At 41.1% G+C, this 16,958-nt stretch overlaps 1 protein-coding gene and 1 long non-coding RNA gene across 28 annotated transcripts in view; one reads left to right on the top strand and one right to left on the bottom strand.

Annotated features, from left to right (window-relative positions):
* Nucleotides 1-14,215, bottom strand: part of LOC120403067 — a 32,637-nt gene extending 18,422 nt beyond the window's left edge. The window contains exons 1-2 of the long non-coding RNA XR_005597455.1: nt 14,166-14,215; nt 12,665-12,755 (exon numbers count right to left, since the gene is read on the bottom strand). This is a non-coding gene — a long non-coding RNA (uncharacterized LOC120403067). The remainder of the gene's footprint in view (nt 1-12,664; nt 12,756-14,165) is intronic.
* The window catches only part of RAD51B (RAD51 paralog B), a 723,435-nt gene that overhangs the window by 131,070 nt on the left and 575,407 nt on the right, over nt 1-16,958 (top strand). The gene's annotated exons all lie outside the window — the stretch shown is intronic.

The following is a 16,958-nucleotide window of genomic DNA, read 5'->3' as shown; positions in this document are numbered from 1 at the left end:
TTTGGGGGGCAGACAAAAGGCATTATATACTGTACTGTGGTGGGGATGTGCCCCTGGCTTACCCCTGGGGCTCAGGTCTGGGGGTGCAGGGTCTGGGAGGGAGTTAGGATGCAGGAGGGAGCTCAGGGTGGGGGTGCGGGAGGAGGCTCAGGGCTGGGGCAGGCAGGAGGTGCAGAGCATTTACCTGGGGCAGCTCCTGTTTGGTGCAGGGAGTGTGCAGGTAGCTCTGCGCAGCACAGCACCACCCCCAAGTAGTTAGTTAAAACATAAACAAAGGAAGCCACTATTGCCATGTAAGCAGTTTTCATCATTTGTTTTCAGTGCCTCCAGGTGAGAGAAACAGTGTTTCTCAGCATAACTGTCTTTGACAACTATATGAAAACGACTCACCTGGTGATAAAAATAACCCACAAACATTAGCTGTGTTTGTTTAGAGATAAATGCTTGGATGTTTTTGGTCAGATGGCTCTGTAATCACTATTTTCTTTGTTGACATATGCTAATACAATGTGTCACGCTGACTGCACCCAAATGCTATTTATATAACTTTATAGACTTTATGTATGTCTGTTAGTTAGGGGCTTCTGGCCTTGTCTATGCTTAAAATTTTGTGGCCTTATCTATTCTGCCAGCATAATTTAAAGTGTCAAAAAACCCCACCCTTATAGATGTAGTTGTACTATTATAAAAATGCTTATCAGTTATAGCTATTCCTGCTTGGTGAAGCCAATTAAGCCATATGGGTATTAAATGTACTATACTGGTACAACTGTGTCTAAAGTAAAGCTTTAACTGACAACTTTGGTGATAAAAATTATAACCCTTACCGACATAGTTGTGTGGCAGAACTTAAATGTAGACCAGGCCTCTGTCTCTGCATCAATGTAGTGGCACTAATTTTGTGGAGTTCTCTGTAGAAGATTGCTTCATTGGATTTTGGTTTTGAATGAAGCTCATGCTGAGTAAATTCACTTGATAGGTGTTTTTTGCTAAGTGATTACATCACTCTAATTGCCTTACTGGGATCAAGTCAGTAGTTATGAAAAGGTTTGTTCAGTGATTTAAGCAAAGGCAAAATAGTCACCTAGGATATGTGAGGTAGAAGTGTTACTTGCACATTGGGGCAATTCAGTGATGATAAACTGTGGTCTAAATTCCTTTAGTCAGAGTTGGGGTGGTGAATGTAGTGTGAGAAAGGAAAAAGAAGGTTCATTCTCATGGCGTCTGTCCATCCTTTCTGGTAGTGTTGCTCCATATACGCTGTTTCACCAGCTCAGACATCCAGATTTGAACTTGATTATACTGGAACACAGTTTTCAACAGCAGTTGCGGAAGCATAATAGCATGCAATTTCTTTTTCTTAAAGCAAGTTGACAATGTGCACAATGACTCACAATAGACTCAAGCCTGGTCTACGCTTAAAAGTTTTACTGTGATAGCTATGTTGGTTAGGGGTGTGAAAAAAATCACACCTCTATCAGACCTAGCTATGCCAACTAAAGTCCTATTATAGATGCAGTTATACTGAGAAAAAAAATCTTTTTTTCCAGTTGAGCTTATTATTCTTGGGAAACTGATATAGGCTATATTGGCAAAAGATGTGAAAATGGAACATGAAAACTGAAGCAAAAATGTACTTGAAAGTTGTTGAGCAACAGTTTTTCTCACTTTTTGATCAAAGTTTTGAATTTTTAATATTTGCTTCCGTTTTTGTGTGGGAGGGGGAAATCTTCTGCCTGATAGTCCCATCATTTTCTGGCAACTCATTTGGAAGGAAGAGTCTTAGGGCCATGTGAACTCTGTAAGGTTCCTTATGATTAACTGTTGGTCAACCAGGGAAGAACTTGCACCCCTACTGGGATGTCAGGGAGACTTCCTCTGCTGTAATTCTCTAGCACCTGACTTCTATATAAAGCATTTGGGTGGGACAAAGGCGTGGTCTCTGCTTTGGGAAGTGTTTGGGAAAGGCATAGGATGTTATGTAAGAGATAGGCAGTAGTCTCAAGAAAGGGGGTAATCCTATGTTACTGACCTCAGGAGAACAGAGTAGGGCAGAGAGTGAAGAATTCATGCACCTGCTCAGCCCAGGGCTGCAGCTAGGCTGGAATCTCCAAGATGGAGAGAGCAGAGTAAGGGCACTAAGGACATTGGGAGAGGGTAATAGCTGGGCATATGTGATTGGGGATAGAGTGGGGTTACAAGCAGAGGGTGGTGTGGGGCTATGTGTGGGAGAGTGATTATGCTCTTCCAATGAAGCCAACCAATGGCTGTCCTCTGCAAGAATGCACTGCAGGGCTCCCTGCACCACCACCTCGCTCAAGCACACCTGTTCAGGGTCATCTGTAATTACATTCTTTAAACATTAAATACAAAGTTCTTGAGATTGTTTAACAGAAATATGTGTTAATAATTAAGAGGCAGTGTGGTGTAGAACAGTACTGAACTGAGTCAGATGACCTAGTTTGCATTCCCAGTTCTGTCCTGACATGCAGTGATATCAGGCATATGACTTGCCGTCTCTTTGTGCTACTGTTTCCTGTGCCGCCACTCCTCTGTTTAAATTGTAAACTTGTTGGGTTATGTGCTGTCTCTGACTATGGACATGTACAATGCCTGGCACAATGTGGCACTCATCTTGGTTAGGGTTTCTAAGCATTACTGCAATGCAAATAATAATAAAAAGGAAAAATATTGAACATAATTACTTCCATGGGTATCCTGGGATTTAAAGCAGATGGAAACCAGTTTACAGTCTTACTTTAGGTACTTCCCAGAGAATAGTGGTGTCACAGATGAGGTTGGTTTTTCAACAAGATGTACGGTGCCAGCAGACAGCTTGGTGATGCCAGTGTTAAGCAGAGACTCTAAATTCAAATATATTTTAAACCTTATACTCAGCAGGAGTGCTCCTTGCCGTGTGAAATTTCAGAACTCCGCAGGGGGCAAAATTGGATGCATCTTTCCATATAGATTTCTTAAGCTTCTATTTCCCCTTCTAATGTCTTTTCATTTTATTTAACACTTTTTAAAGATGCCTGTCATTCAGCATCTAAATAAAATGCAATAAATGAAATACTATGCATAATACTATGCAATAAAATGAAACATAAAGATCCAACTAGCCTGTATGGACTAGCAGTCAGAAGTTGATGTTTGCGTGGGCAAACACAGTAGGCCTCAGGCAAAAGCACCTTGCCAAACAGGGGGAACATAAAAAGGGAGCATTAAAAAAAAATAAAGTGATTGACATATAGAAAAAGGAAAAATGCGAACAAGGGAAGATGGGTCCCAAATAAACAATCCTAAGCAAGTTCGCAGAAATAGCATTGTTTATAAGGACATGTGCATTTTATTCCATTAATGGCTAAGGTAGTTTTTCCTGTGCTTTGACACAGTGCCTTAAACATGTATCCGTTTTTCAAATTTAGTTGGCGTTTAAATGGGGTGGGAGCATATTTTTCCTGAGATCAAGAAACCTATGCTGTAACTGTTGTCTCCATTGTAAGCACGTGTACAGAGCCTAGTACGACTAGCTTACGGCATTCTTGTGAACACAGTCTTAGAGCCTGGAGGAAGGTAGTTTTCCTGCAGCTGGCACAAGATTGTAATTTTCTTTTGATGGTTAATTTCATTACAGTTATGCATTTTCTGTACAAAGTCCAGTTAAAACAACTGGATTCTGAACCCACTTCTGTACTGATTAAGAAGTTTATTTATATGGTGTGGGATATGGAGGCACAACCTGTTAACAGCTGCAAATTTTGTTGATTAAACTAGGTGCAGACAAATTTACAAGGGAAACTGTTCCCTGAAACATTCCAGTTCACTGACATATGAAGGTATCCTGGCCATTTCTTACCAGTTTCCACAATCTCTCGCCAAGAATAATAATGGGTTTCTTGCAAAGTGTTGACACCAGAGGTTTTAAATGCTAAATGTTTTATCGATCATTGTGGGTTGTCTTGAATCCCAATAAACAAACAGACGTATCTATGTAGACACCTGGAGATGCTCTTAGCCTGTGAAGATCATATTCTTTTTAGGCAGACTTTCAGATTCCCTATGTGGCCATAGTGCTAAGTAAGTTTGTGTCGACTGCTGAGAGGCACCAAATAGTAATGGAAATTACAGAACACTGGCCTAAAATTTGTTTGTTACACAGTGAAACTCTTGAATAGTAATATTCACAATGAATTTGGCCTGCAGGTAGTACAAATCCTATAATTTATCAAGCAGTGTTATATATTCTGAAATCTTGATATGTGATTATTTGTGTAGTGTCTTTCACCTATGGGTCTCAGAGCACATTGCAAACAATAAGTCTCTCAAAACCCTTGTGAGATAAGGAAGAATTACTATCTCCATTTTATGGATAAGTCACTGAGGCACAGAGAGGTTAAATGACGAGCCCAAGAATAGAGTGAGTCTGTGGCAGAACCAGAACTAAGACCCAACTCTTCTGACTCCCTGTCCTTTTATCTAACACTAAACTGTTTCCTCTTTGAATCCAAAGTTAAAGGGACAGAGTCAAGTTTGTCATGCCCAAAATGTGATCTGCTTTTTTTCTTGTGTATGTAATTTAAAAGCTTATGCTCATTTTTCAATGTATTTTTTCTTACTCAAAACAAATGCTTAGAAACTTTTTAAAACAAACAGTCCAGTGCTCGTGATCTCCTTTAACAGAGCAGTGTGTGCAGCCCAGTTTGCAATAACAAACCAGTGTGTGAATACAGTGGAAATATCTTCATAAGGAAATGGATTGTAGTTTGTAGCTTTCAGGATGTTGTCATAAATAAGGAGTAAAGAACAAAACAAAAAAAGACACCTCCTCCCGCCCAAGCTGATGAAAAACTTTGTTCCATTTAAATTAAAATCTGTGTGTGTGTGTGAGCGAGATGATTGTATAGAGCCAAGGTGATGGACAATTCTGAGTAGGATGTCAAAATAGAACTGTAGCTCTTCCACACAAATTCTTTATTGTGAATTACAGATGGGACTTTTATTGTTTGGGTGTTTTGAAAAGAAACATAGTCTGCTATTGCATGTGAAACACATCTGCTTTATCAGGAACACATTATTTCCTTGCTCACCTATATTCTTAACTATAATATTGCTCTAGATATATAGATTCTTTTTTTTTTGTTCTGAGACAGTAACTTTAGACAGCTAAAGATTAAGGAAAATGAGCTCATTTAGCAGAATAATCCAACAAGTGCCAAGCATATTTGCTGATTGCCAGATTTTAATGCCTTGTGGGAGGGCAAGCTAAATGATAGAAAACACTGAAGACTATTTTGTGAAAAGACGCAAGTCTGTTTAGGTCTCCTAGCAAAAAAACATAGCAGAAAACAAACAGTATACTATTTTAAAATCTTCTTACTCCGGGGATTGGCCATCTCTGCAGATTGGTAATATGATATCAAGATTTTTACCTGGAAGTCAGCAATTCACATCCAGACCAGTTGATCTGGTACCACAGTGATGGGGTGCTGTATAAAAACCACACACACACACACCCACCCCTTTGAAAGAACATTATTAAGGCTGCAAAGTCAAGCACTGAAGAATTAGGAAATGCCAGAATTAAGGTTGCCTATGCCCCTGTGTGAATTTACATTATGATACAGTCTAATTACAGGATCTCATACAGTTTTTTCTACAAGGCTCCTGCCTCACTCAGTGCACAGGATGGATGATGCTCCCTTAGTGAACATCTATTCAATATTTTGTTTTCTTTTTCAGTGTGTGTCCCAGTGCTTAATTTACTGTTAACTGTTCAAACCTTGCTCTGAGGACAGAATTATTAATTTTCACTCCTCACTATGGTGTCTGAGTGCTTCACAAATATTAAATAATTTACCTTCACAACACCTCTGTGTGATGAGGGGGTATTATTATCCTCATTTTACAAACAGGGAACTGAGGCACCGAGCAATTAAAGTCAAAAGTCTTCACTAATCTTGGGTGCCCAATTTGAGACATCTAGGACTTGATTTTTCAGAGTACATAGCGTTAGATAGCACTTAATCCATTTAAAGTGCAGCTGCCGTTGACTTCAGTTTCAGATGTAAGTGTCCAGCACTTCTGCACATCAGAACCCAGGATGAAGTCAGGCACCCAGAAAATGAAAAATACACAACTAGTGAACACCTATGAAAAGTTTTGGTTCAACCTGGCATCACATAGGAACACTGTGGCAGAGGCAGAGATAGGATCCAGTTCTCCACGCCAGGATTCAACTGTCTTAACTAGAGTCTGTCCTTCAGATTTTTGCAACAAAAGATGCAGGACTCCTACAGTCAAGTCTACTTCATTACACAACCCTGATTCATCACCAGAGTACCATCCATCCTGTGCAGCGAATGAGGTGGGGGGCAGGGGGGAGAAATAGTATGTGATCGTTAAGTAAAGATTATAGCTTAATGCATATGTATGGGGAGGGTCAATTAAGATTGCACAGGCTACCTTAATTCTGGCATTTCCTAATTCCTGAGTGCTTGACTTTGCAACCATGATGTTAGGCTTTTTGTGTAATTTGCTAGATTTTAAAAAAGCAAACTGAAAAGACAGAAATTCCATCATAAAAGGTATGTGGGTCATCAGTAAGGTTGGGACCTTTTAGTTCAACGGTTCTTAATGTTTCCAGACCACTGTACCCCTTTCAGGAGTCTTATTTGTCTTGTGTACCCCCAAGTTTCACCTAACTAAAAAACTTGCTTACAAAAATCAGACATAAAAATACAAGTGTGTCACAGTATACTATGACTGAAAAATTGCTTACTTTCTCATTTTTCTCATATAGTTATAAAATCAATTGGAATATAAATATTGTACTAACATTTCAGTATATAGTAGATAGAGCAGTTTAAACAAGTAATTGTCTAGCTGAAATTTTAGTTTGTACTGACTTAGCTAGTGCTATTTATGTAGTCTGTTGTAAAACTAGGCAAATATCTAGATGAGTTGATGAACCCCCTGGAAGACTTCTGTGTACTCACAGGGGTATGCATACCCCTGGTTGAGAATCACTGTTTTAGATTAACCTCAAAGATTTCTGAGACTGCTAATCAAGTAAATGATAGTAGTAGTAGGTTATAATCCTCTATGTGAACCAGCCCTAAAGGGGATGAGAGCTTCACAGATACTTGCTGACAGCAGAGGAATAATGAGACAGGAATCCTGGATTCCATTCCAGGTTCTGGAAGGGAGTGTGCTGCAGATGGCAGAGACTCTTCTGCCCACTGCTCCAAAGTGTAAGCCTTTCTGACCCTTCCCCTCCAAGCTGTCCATGTCCCAGTTCTATTTCTACTGCACGCCTGGAAGGTAAAGTTTGGCAATATAATGAACAACTGAAAACATTATCTTATAATGGGAAGGGTCAGGCAACATTATTAGGCGGTGCTACCAACCACACCTGTAATTACAGAGCATGTTGGCTAATAATGATAAAATATGATGGCTGCTCATCATTTCAGTTAAATTAATCTTAGGCCTTGTCTACACTGTCACTTTACAGCACTGAAACTTTCTTGCTTAGGGGGTGTGAAAAAACACCCCCTGAGTGATGCAAGTTTCAGCACTGTAAAGTGGCAGTGTAGACAGTGGTAACTACTCCCTTCATTGGGGTGGTTCTGTCTCCCAGTGCTGGTGCCGTGACTACACAGCCATGGCAGCACTTTAGTGTTGGTAGTGAAGACATACCCTTAGAGTCTCAGCTCAGTTTATAATGAACAGATGTGGCCTTTACAACCACTACTACCATGTTTAGCACTCTTGACACTCTTGCTAAAAGGCAGAACTAAGTGGTCACAGAAACTGAATTGTCTCCTACAATACACAGACTACCTGTTGGTGTCATGTGCTATAAAGTTTTTGTGGTACTTTTTTGGGATGACCTGCAGGTTGTTCTCACAGGCAAAGACTTTCAAAACTGGGTGCCTAAATTAGGCTCCTAATACATATTTAGACACATTTGTGGCCTGATTTTCTAAAGTGCTGCATATGCAGCAGCCCCCATTTTTTCCAGTCGAAGCTGTGGCATGCTAACTACTTTGATAAATCAGGCTTGTTGGGTGCCTAAATAAGAACTCAGGAGCCTAACTTTAATTATTCAGTTTTGAAAACGTTGCCCAGAATTGGGAATGAGTTGTACCAGTATAAGAATGTGTAGAGTGATCTATTCATCTGACAACTTTCCACTTGTGCCTAGAGGTCAGAGTCTAAACTAGGCATAGAATTCTGACGTTGGTGAGAAACTTGAATTTAAGCCTAAAATGTAAATACTGGTGAAGAGTAATGTATGGGATTGATTGACTGCCGCAGAAAGCAGAGAGATAGAGTGGTTTTGTGTTTAATGTTGGAAAGAGGTTACAGAAGGACTCCTGAAAAGAGTATGATGTACTCAGCCTCTTCTCTGAGGAGTCTTAGCTTTTTCCAGGTTTTTTTCCCCCAGTTCAAAGGGTTTACACCATGGGTGGGCAAACTACAGCCCGGGGGCCGCATCCGGCCCTTCAGACATTTTAATTCAGCCCTCGAGCTTGTCCTGCTCTGCCTGCGCCATGGCTCTGCGCAACTCCTGGAAGAAGTGGCATGTCCCCGCTCCGGCTCCTACATGGAGGTGTAGCCAGGTGGCTCTGCATGTTGCGCCTGCCCTAAGTGCCACCCCTGCAGCTCCCGTAGGCCGGGAACCGCAGCCAATGGGAGTTGCAGGGGCGGCGCATGTGGATGGGGCAGTGCGCCAAGCTGCCTGGCTGCGCCTCCGTGTAGGAGCCGGAGTAGGGACATGCTGCTGCTTCCAGGAGCTGCTTGAGATAAGCACAGCCTGGAGCCTGCATCCCTGACACCCTCCCACACTCCAACCCTCTGCCCCAGCCCTGATTCCCCCCTCCTGCTCTCCAAACCCCTTGGTTTCAGCCAGGAGCACCCTCCTGCACCCCCAAGCTATCATCCCCAGCCCCACCCCAGAGTCCGCACCCCCTGCCAGAGCCTGCACCCCTACCCCTACCTGGATGCCCCCTCCTGCACCCTGAACTCCTCGTTTCTGGCCCTATCCCAGAGCCCTCACCCCCTCCTGCACCCCAACCCCCAATTTTGTGAGCATTCATGGCCCGCCATACAATTTCCATACCCAGATGTGGCCCTCGGGCCAGAAAGTTTGCCCACCCCTGATTTACACTGATGAAGCCTTGTGTTGCAATTGCTTTGATTTTCTTGTTATTGTATCTTTAAAATGGTTTAGAAAGAATCATAATCTCTCCTCCCCCTAAAGACAGAGAAGGGGATCTTTGGGGAGGACTACACAAGGAGAGCAGACATGGAGACTGGAAACTATGCAACTTTCAGTTTTGCCTTGGGACTACAGGAGAGATAGAACAGAACTGTTTGCCTCTGGAAACACTTAACTTTGACACCTAGCAGGAATCACTTTGCAAGTATGTTCCTTCTATAGGTTATGTCCCAGGTGATTCATTACATCACAGTGCAAGTTTCTTCAGAGGAAATCCCAAAGTAACTTTGCGTTTCTGATTGTCTGATATTAACCTATCACTATCTGGAGGAAAGTGGGGAGAGGTTATTGTTTAAATCTTATTTTTGCTTTCTTCTCCCCCTTCCCCCAGGTTATTTAAATCTGTTTTGGAAGAAAATTTTAAAGTTTAAATGTTAATTGTCCAATAGAAAAGACATGAAGTATCACTTCAATCATCATCATGGGGGCATCAGTCTTAGTTCCGTAGCTAAAGTTGATTTCATATTGCGCTTAAAGCAAAGACTCAGCCTCTTTTTTATATGAATGGTATAGTGTATCCTCCCCAAGCGAACAGCACTTACTTTTTGAGTATAGAATGATTTTTTTGAAAATTTAATTGTAGATCTGTAAATTAGTTTGTTAAAATTTGTAAAAATAACTTTACAAGAGTAACACACACTCTTCATACTTTCCATATAGTCAAAATGATTTGAAACTATATGCATAGGCTATAGTTGAAGAAATTAAGTTGTAATTAAATTATTAATGTTTGTATCTAAATATAGACTACAGACAGGGTCAGGACAACTCTGCATTTCTTGATATGCTTTGTTGTGGAGTAACAATAAAATTCCTTTAATATTTTTTTACCTTTTTAAAGGTATATCTTCACTACAGAGTTTCCCCAGATATGGGAACCAGGGTTAGCCAACCCCAGGTGTGAGCATCCACACAGCTAGGTCATACTTGGGTCATATCCATGAAGCTGCATCCACACTGGCACTGCACTAACCCAGATTAGGTGCTAGGATTTCCAGGGAGATACCCTGTAGTTCTTAGTGCTGCACTACTTTATGAATTGTTTTGTGGCGTATTGTGGGAGAACTTGTCTGTCTTTCCCAAGTCCCTATGTGGAAATATTATTAGCCCACCAATGAAAGTGCTTTCAACTGGATACGCTCTTTACTTCTGTCCACAGACCACATTGCAGACAGTAGCAAGATGTTTATCCAGCTCAGGACAATGACCTGTTCCAGCTGTTGTCATTGTTGATACAATGCTTACTTGGCAACAGAAGACAGAAATAGGGCACGAGAAACTGTGGAGGCCATTTCTGTACTAGCTTGTTGCCATGGAAAGCCAGCGTCATGCCTTGGTGAGGAGATCACACAGGCTGCAAGCAGACATGGTGTAGTGCAGAAGTTGATGCAGGTTTTAACAGCTGTGAAATCCTCCTGTGCTGATTGGTGGTTCTGGCACAGCACCACAGGCACAGAGTGGCAGGACTACCTCCTCATGCAGATCTGGGATGACCATCTGTGGCTCAAGAACTTCCATATGAAGGAGGACATCTTCATGCAGCTGTGTGAGTAGCTTGCCTTGAACCTTCAGTTCCAGGACATGCTTCTACACTGTATAGCCTCCTTCTACACTGTATAGGCTCCCTTATCTGCAAGTTGCTACCTTAGGCTATGTCTACACTACGCAGTAAGTCTACCTACGTTATGCTACTCCAGCTACGTGAATAATGTAGCTGGAGTTGACATAGCTTAGGTTGACTTACTGTGGTGTCTACACCGTGCTGGGTCGACAGGAGACACTCTCCCATCGACTTACCTTACTCTTCTCGTTCGTGATGGAGTGCTGGAGTCAACCAGAGAGTGATCTGCAGTCGATTTGGCAGGTCTTCACTAGACTTTGTCTTTATTTAGTATTAATCTGTTCTTTTTGTTAACTATGTTGATTGCAGCCATGCACTTTGTGCCTCACCCTAGGAATTTCATTTGCATTTCTTTATGTTCTGCTTGGCATGTGAATGATGCCTTTTCAAGTATCAGGTATGTGTCACTGAGGATATGTCTACTCTGCAATTAGACACCTGTGGCTGGCCCATGCTAGGTGTCTTGAGCTTGTGTGGCTCCAGCCAAGGGTTCTGGATTGGGCTGCAGGCCGAGCTCTGGGGCTCTCCCACCTCTCCGGGTCCTAGAGCCCATGCTCCAGCCCAAGCCCAAACATCTACACCACAATTAAACCTCCCCTACTTAACCCAAGCCCCGCGAGCCCAGACAGCTGGCATGGGTCAGCTGCAGTTTTTTAATTGAAGTGTAAACGTACCTTGTGTAGCTTTTCATTTACTTTTATACTGATATTTAATGAAGGGAGTCTTCTAATATTCCAGATTAATAATACTCTGGAAAATATATTTTTCACAGGTAACACAGGAACTAGATCTGGCTGAAATTTTTTCAGTGAGTAATAACTTTGCAGAGAAATGCATTATCAGGGCACCAAAACTATTACTGAATTTAGTTGAATTTGGCAAATAGTTTTGGTTGGGGGGAAAAAGACATTTAGTTTTTATACTTCATTTCAAAACAACATTTTTGAAGTGGTTCGTTCAATCTGAATGAATTTTTGTTGTTTGTTTCAGCCATCAAACCAAAAAATCTATTATATGCTCAGCTCTACTAGGGACACGGTAACAGTCACAGATTTTCAGTGCTCTCTTCTCCTTCCTCATTGCTAACTGCAATGTGGACTGACTGCATTGTAAATATGTAGATATTCTGCATCAGCTACCATCAACAGCAGTGCAATTTTTAGCCCAACTTCCATTTTACTAGCATCTACAACTTAAATTGCACTTTGAGCCTTTTCCAAGTTTCAGAATTCTCCATGAGAGTTATGATCGGTGGATTTACATGTTGCAGTTGTACAGGCTCAACAGTAGCTATTTTTTGTTTGCTTTTCAACCTGTTAGTAAGCAACATGATTCTCCTCAACCATTTACAATCTGACTGCTTTTCTTCTGGATTTGCTAGGAATCTGTGGCTATCTATTTCATGGAGTATTTCAGTGGTGATCTAGGCAGCATTTAGGGTAACAGCAAGAAATACAGCAAACAGTTATGCTGCTGTGGTAATCGCTCTCGACTATGTTTCTTTTGTGTCTGTGTGAGTCGGCAAGAAATGAGGCACTGGATAGCGTCCTGCAGGCTGTGTCTCAACTCTGAACTTCCTTTGGCAGCCTAACTATTTATAGCACATGACCCTTTAACTTTGCATTATATGATCTGTCAGATTCATACTGCATGTGTTTGCATCAAAAAAGACCCATTACAGTTGGCACTAATTGGCTCCCATGTTGGCAACTTTGCCAAAGGCTGACTTGGTCATGAATTCTGAACTCTCTTCTTACCTCTATAGTTGGTCCTTTTAGGGTAGGGTTGAGAGATGTAGCAGGGCAGTGCCAAGTAGCTTTCAGTAGAACTGCCTCTACTGTACCAAATCTGTGGAAAAACATAGGACTTTAGTCTCCAGAGGTGTCAATCGGGCAACTAAATTCTCTTTGTAAGGATCCAGCTGAGAATTTTCTTTCTTGATCTTGTTTATGTAATGTAGCACTGGATCTGACAACCCCTAAGCGTGGTCACCTTACACAAGTACAGAAATACTTGAAAAATGCTTGTTGTTAACTGCAGTGGTGTAAGCAAATCTCCTCTGGCTCCTAAATATGACCGTATTATCTTAAGTGGATTTATTAGATGTTCCAGAACCAAGCAACATGATCAAATAAAACAAAGAGAAATATAGGAAGAAATATACTGTTGCAACAATTCAAATACACTGTCCTCAACAGGATATGAAGTAAGCTTCAGCTTTACTGGAGCCATGTTACATTGTAATTACATTTAGAAGTCATAACTTTGTGAAGGAACCCAACATCTTGTCCCAGAACAGGCTTCCCGTGTAAAATAAGGAATACAAACACATTGTGTTCTGTGCTATTGCAGTAAAGCAATGCGCACATCCCCAAAACGCATCAGAGAGGAGAAGTACAGTAAAAGCCGTGTTATCCAGCACTTTACCAACCGAAAAGCTCTATAAACCAGCATTTCTGATCTTCATTGAAAATCTGGTTTATAGTCCAGTTGGTGCGGGGCCGGCAGGCTCTACACTGCAATTAAAAACTCATGGCTGGCCCATGCCAGCTGACTCAGGCTCGTGGAGCTTGGTCTAAGGGGCTGTTTAATTGCAGTGTAGATGTTTGGGCTTGCGCTGGAGGACCCTGTGAGGTAGGAGGTGCCAGAGATCAGGTTGTAGCCTGAGCCCAACATCTACACTGCAGTTAAACAGCCCCTGAGCCCAAGTCTGAGCCAGCTGGCATGGACCCACCACAGGTGTCTAATTGCGGTGTAGACATACCCTAAAAGACCTGTTGATGTCTCCTGGGGGGAACATACAGGTTATACATTATTTTTTATATATATTGTTATCTCTATTCCTTTTCCTATCTTCTTGTTGCTGGAACATTTGCCTGAAAATAGGCTATTTATTTCGTCAGGTTCATAAACTCTCATAACTTATTCATCACCAGAAAACCATAATCCACTGTGATGGTATAATATGTTATCATGGAAATAATTATAGGTTGAGTTCTTACTGATGATATTTATATTGCTCCAGGCAGGGGGGGCTGGAACAATTTGTATAGTGGGGGTTCTGAGACCCATTGAAGCAAAATGTAAACCTGTATATGATGGAAACCACTTCAAACCAGGGGGTGCGGCAGCACCCCTAGTTTCAGCACCTATGGCTCCAGGATCAAGAAGCATCTTCATTTTTAAAAAGAAAGAATCACCTCTGATATTTCATAGGAAAGACTAGAACACCCATAATAAAGCAAGACTGTAGTATACCATATCATGTAGGGAGATGACTTCCTGGCTACAACCAAAGATAAACTTAGGCCTAGAAGCATGAGAATTTAGAACCCTTGTAAATTCCATGTCTTCAAGCAGCTTTTTGGGATTCAATTGTGATTCCTTGTTTACAGGATATGTCTGGGATGACTTGTGTAACTTCCAAATCTTGTTTGGTATTGCTTGGGTGTGTCTGCACCCTGAAACTGCCTTTCAGAAGTAAAAACACAAATTAGAAGAGGCAATATGGATGAAATTCATGTAAGAACAATATGAGGAGAGTATTTTGAGGTTTGATCCAACTGCTCTACTATAAAATAATCTGAGACATTGAATATTCTATCAATAATATAGATGGAGGTCAAGGGAAAGCAACAAATATTAGAGATGGGAAATCATAGAATCATAGGGTTGGAAGGGACCTCAGGAGGTCATCTAGTCCAACCCCCTGCTCAAAGCAGGACCAATCCCCAGATTTTTACCGCAGTTCCCCAAATGGCCCCTCACAATGCTGGGTTTAGCAGGCCAATGCTGATCTAACACACAGCCCCTTGACTTATCCAAAAGTTTGTGGGTCTGGGAGTAGCAGTATATCATTGACAATATTGATACTTTGCACTTATATAATGCCTTTCATCCAAGAGTCTCAAAGCATTTTACAAAGTTAGGTATGCAGTGTTGTCTCCATTTTACAAATGAGGGTACTGAGGGACTGAGTTGATAAGTGACTGGCACCAAGGTCAAACAGTGCTTCAGTTGTGGATGTAAGAACAGAATTTTGTGACTCAATAATATTCTGTTCTAACTACTTGACACACTGCCTCCTGATAGGATTTTGAGCCATTTGTTATGGCGAGTTCAATTTATTCTTCTACATATTTGCTCAGTAAGAACAAAATCTTGCTGCCCACATGGACAAGCAAGGTTATGAACACAGTAGAGTCAATGTGAGATGGCAGGAAGGAATCAGTACAATCATCTCTCTTCCCAATCATGCTGGAAGGAATGTGCCAAAGGAGGAACAGGGATGGGGCAGATGGGTCTGCCATTTTACCCCACAGTGGGTGTATGTTTGTGCTTCATTTGTGTGAGTTACTGTATCCGTAAGGCTTCAACAACAACCTGGAAGTGATTAGCGGTCTGAGGATTCCATTCCTGCTAGTTTCCTTGAGGGGCTTCTTTAGACACAGCCCACGTACTTAACCTGTGTGTAGGCTCTCTGATATGCTCCAGCTGAAGAATCTGAAATTAGAGAGTTGCATTATCACGTGGTTAGCAGATAGTTGAATCTTGTCTGTTTTTGTATTTGGCATCTGGGCCACCACAAGTTAGAAAAACAGTTCTAAAAGGCATCGCATCACTCACTCATTCTCAGCAGAAATCCCTCTCTGAAGTCCTGCGGAACTGGGCCCTGAAGTTTAACTTTATATACATGCGCACGCATACACATTATGTACTATGGTGGTTTTTGACTGTGTATCTGTAACATGGCATTAACTGCAATATTGGACCCAGTAAGGGTCCAATATTGATGCTTTATAGACATGTACATATTTCACAGGTTTAAATTTTGAAATAGTTCTGTTGTGATGCCTGCACAGAATCAGCCATACAACAAGGTTGAAGGATGTAGCTGATATTATTTTATAATTATTAAAGAAACAATCAAACACAGTGTCACACACTTTCAAATTATTTGGACCCATTAAGTTGCCTATATAGCTCACCTATATAACCATGTGATCTTGTTGCCCCCCACTTTCATTCTCCTTTCTCTTTCCCTCCTATTGCGTGTTTCATTCATTTGTTGCATATTGGTTTAAATCAGATTGTAAACAGTTTCAGGACAGGGACCATGTCTTCCCATGTCTTTGTACAGCATCTAGCACAATGGGACTCCAATGTTGTTAATAAACCCCTGTGAACATTAAAACAGAAATAACATTACGAATCAATTTTTCACCATATATGTGGTTTAACTACTATAATAAGACTTGACAGTCTACATTTTTCCGTAATCCATATCTTGCATTGATAATGTGATGTTCACTTTCCCAATTGAAAACTTTTATTTAGAAACAAACATTTCCATGAGGTATTGTAGAAAACTTTGGAAAGACAATCACTCAGTTTTGTTCTCCATGCTGGAAAGGTATCTAAAGATAACTTGAATGTCAGTTATGAATCAAAATAACTCTCCTAATATTTAAGGGACTAACCGTAGAGTATCTCTTTTTAAAGTAGTGCATTCCGAAGCTGGTAAGCAATGTTTGAAATGACAGGGTTTGAGTACAGTGGAGTAGAGAGAAGGGTTGAACCTTGGAATAAATCAAGTTCTGTAACTCTTTGAGGTACGTCTTTGTGTGAAGAGGCTGGTAAAAACAGCATTTGGTTCTGTTTTTCACTTCTGTTATCCTGTACAACTCCCTAAAGACAAGGTTCAGATTGTAAAACTTCTATCCATGTTACTGTGGTTCAGAGAAATATTGAAAAGGTCATGTAATTATTTCTTTACACGAGCAAATAAATCTGAAAGGAAACACAATCTTTACAGTTTGTTCCTCTCTCATTGTTAGTTTTATAAACTGAACCTACACTGCATGTTTCATGGGTTGGGGAAGGGGACAACTTATCTGTAAGCCTTCCAATAAAGTGATCTCTCTGATTGTCTATGGACAACTTTTCCCCCTCTCGAAGCGATCTGGATGTGCCATACATCAGTCAAAATGACATCCATATATGTCAAACACGGCTTTTGTTTTTTGAATAGTGTACACAACCAACGGTTCA

The sequence above is a fragment of the Mauremys reevesii genome, linkage group 4 (genome assembly GCF_016161935.1).
Source record: "Mauremys reevesii isolate NIE-2019 linkage group 4, ASM1616193v1, whole genome shotgun sequence".
NCBI lineage: Eukaryota > Metazoa > Chordata > Testudines > Geoemydidae > Mauremys > Mauremys reevesii.
The sequence above is the reverse complement of the archived record's forward strand: the minus strand, read 5'-3'. Positions and strand labels throughout refer to the sequence as shown.